Source organism: Passer montanus, unplaced genomic scaffold, assembly GCF_014805655.1.
Source record: "Passer montanus isolate IOZ18808 unplaced genomic scaffold, ASM1480565v1 scaffold19, whole genome shotgun sequence".
In the NCBI taxonomy this organism is placed as follows: domain Eukaryota; kingdom Metazoa; phylum Chordata; class Aves; order Passeriformes; family Passeridae; genus Passer; species Passer montanus.
Window position 1 is genome coordinate 11,715,669 of NW_024366480.1, and position 3,711 is coordinate 11,719,379.

Sequence of the window (3,711 nt, forward strand, 5' to 3'; positions counted from 1 at the left end):
ATTTCTTTCTAAACCATCTGAGAAGTCAAGCACAGAACATCTAAAAGAAAGTGAGTGACATCTGCCCCTGAGCATGGTTCATAACCTCCGGGCGTGACCATCACAGGCTTCCTGCAATATGTCACAACTGACCCGGGAGCGATTCACATGCTGTCTCCTCTAGTTTCAAGTGTTTCACCAGATGTCAGTTAAAAATACATATATTTATAAAGTGGTTAGTGTAATTAATGCCTCAAAAAAATCTTTTAATTGGGAATGACAGTAAGAACTGGAGTAAGATAAACTGGTAGTGCCTTTCATTTTTATTTTTTTTTAATGAAAAAGCTTGTTCATCTGAAAACACTCATTTCTTTTACCTTTCAATCATCAGATTTCATGGCTGTGTATTACTTTACCCAGGTAAATGTTTCCAGCAATGTGTGTGTCTGCTATAATTAATTTTGAAAGAAGAGCAGACATGCAAATTGCCATTCACTCTCAGTGGATTATCTAGACCCAGACTTGCTACACAATGAAAAGCAAACTTGCCTCTGATTGTACCAAATGTCAAATAAGCTGGATGACTCTAATACACAATGTAGATTCACTGTGTTTGATGTAGGTTTGTAAGGAATTAAAATATGTATTTCCTCAGTGAAGATAATTTCTCATGGTTCATTCTCAATGCTGCTCTTTTCCTGCACATTTGTTATCAAATTATCATTAACTACACCAGAGCCTCCATCATTAATCATATCAGAATTGGAAACAAGCAAACAAACAAAGTATATGAGGCTAACATTAGGGAAAAAAAACCCACCCCAACTACGCACCCCTCTGAAACCATTGGCCAGACTTGGAGTGATGCTTTTACAACTTTTCCAGCTATTAAATCAGATGAAGCTATGAATTCCAATTTAAGAAATAAAGACTCAGGAAACCTTGGCATTTAGTATAATATACTCTGAAGCATATGTAGAAAATGCATATCAGCTCTTGTTTTTATTAATGTAATAAAATAGCTAACTAAAAATAGCTAAATAAGCTATTATTTGTAGCTTAAAAATGGACTTTCAGGCTAGAGCTACTGTTTGGACTGGAACTCATTCTGCTAGCACGCTGTAAATTAAGATAGCAATGACCATTCTTTACTTCTGTTACTCTGTGCCTGAGAAATTGTAAAGGAAAGTTCCTGGGGAAAACCTGAAACCTATGCAATATTTTTATATATTTTTATATTTTTGTATGTACTGCACTAAGAATACTTTCCATATTTATCCTTTTTATCTGGTATTCAGATTGCACTTATAACAAGCAAGGGCCCTCTCTCTGATTTTGTTCTGTTGGATGTCTACACAGGGAACTGCAGGTCTGTGTTTGGAACCCAGAGATGTTACAGGATTTCAGATAAGTACACCAAGTACTTTAGGTTGTCTTTTGAATTGCTTTTGGACCTTGAGCCTGCTGAGGGCTGAGATATATTAACTTGGCTACACATCTCCTGGGTGCCCAGCCAGCCTGGGATGGAACATATTCAAGTGGATAAACTAAAACTGATGGCAGTACTGAAGTACCTTGCACTGACAAGGACCAGATAGAGGTTATCATCTTATGCACAAACAATCTACCAAACCAAATATATGCTTTAAAATGGAGAGGAGAGGAGAGGAGAGGAGAGGAGGCAGGGAAAAAGAAAAGGAAAGTAGTAAAGAAGGTGGGAAAGGTAGGAGGAGAATGGGGGAAAGAAAAATGAGAAATGAGTAGAGGGACAGGAGAAAAAAAAAACATAGCTCAAATACACTCTTTGCAATTTCTAATAATTATTTACTTTCACCACAGTTTAAGGATAATTGCACAACATCATGTAGAAAGTTATACAAGTAAGGTGGGGGCAGAGCCTGCCAGCAGTGCTTAGAAGTCAATGCTAACACAGAGTTAGAAATTCACTTGGGCAGCCGGTAAACCAGACCATTAGGGAAGCTGCCTTTTGCAACCACTCCACTTCTGGGAACATAAAAATCCATATCAACTAAAAATAAAATAAATGCTTCCTTAAAGCTCCAAAAGCTTTTTTTCAGCAAGGAGAATCTGTAGGATAGGAAGGGATAGATAACTTGGCAAATTAGTTTGCTGTGAGGGATTCAGTCTGACATCTGAACGTACAACTGGTTCTTAACACATAGAGCAAATTAAGAGTACATTGATAGCTGCCACGGAACAACACCTCCAGAAGCTTTTCATCCAACAACATATTTCTTGTTTTCCAGGATTTGGCCTCACCTACAACACATTTTGCTAAGAGTTATTTGAAAACTGTGAATGTGATGATAGCCCAATCACTCAAAACTTAAGCAATGAAAATATGGCAAAAAAAGGGCTGTTGTATAAAGAAGATAGCTAAATAGAATGGTTTAGTTTGACAGAAATAGAAAATATGACTCAGATAGGAAAAAGAGTTCTTTGCCCTTTAAAAAATCAGTCCTGTTCTTCCTCTCTTTCTTACACAGGAATCTTTCAGGGAGATTCTGATGATGCTGCATTATTGATGTGATACAGGTCTCCAGTGGAAACAGATGTGATATGTTTGGTTTCCTCTGATAGCCTGGGCTGAACACAAAGCAAATTACTGAGTGTCAGAAGACTTGGGTTCAAAGCACATATTTAAAAGAAGTTCTTAAATAATAAATCTTAAATTTCAAGCCTGTTGCATAACCAAAAGTTATATATGTACTAAAAAAATGTGTCCCAAATGATTTTGCTGAGACAAACTGCAAATGACATTAAAATGCATATGTGCAGCTTTAGGATTTGTTTGGTCTCAAACCAGGAACTGATGGTTGGAGGGAAAGATGCAAAATAGCATGGTCTGGGTGAATGTAGAATTACAGAATTGTTGAGGCTGGAATACATGCAATTTAATTGAATATGCATAGCCTCTCTGACAATTTTCCCAATCTGTGTTGGAACTCTTATTTTTAAAATAGTTTGAAAAATATTTTCATGATTTCCTTTGCTTTCTGCCAGGCTGTTTTATCCACAGTCTTCCACACAAGAGGTCATGTAGAGGTAGAAGAAAACTGGTTTTGCTCAGGCTAGGTAAAACTCCAGCTTCAAGAGAACTCTAAGGCTACTGTACAAAACCCCAGGTTTTCAGTCTATCCACCCCAGCAAATCCTCCCATGTACATTCAGGAGCAACCCCAAGCCACAGGATGAGGTTTTTGTATTTACTGAAAAACCTGCCCAAGATTTGCTTTGCTAGATCATGGTGAACTAGAAAAAAGACTTGACTAAAGCAATCAGCAGCAAACTCCTCCCAGGAGTAAGTGCAGCAGTGTGACGGGACACGTTAGATTGCATATCGCTAAGGTGATCGCTTCAATTTAATCACTTTTCAGAAAGTAGCTCAAAAGAGAACACTGTTTCCCATTCTCTGCTGAAACAGAAGATTCAGGGTGACACCCCTGATGGATCTCAGCTGCCACTTTCTTCTTCAACCTCTCGCTTCATCTTTTCACCTGCTTCTTGACTTTCTCCATAAGCATTCTGGCAAACTTAGCGGGGAAGAAAACGCCAAAGGTGAGGCGGCTGAAGACGAGGCTGCCAGGACGGGAGTGGCGGAAAGGAGCCCGGGGCTTGTCGCGGCCACCGGGGCGGGGTCTGTGCGGGCGGGGCACCGCCGGGGTGCGGGGCGAGGCGGCGGCGGGCGGGCGCAGGTGCGCAGGTGGCGGGG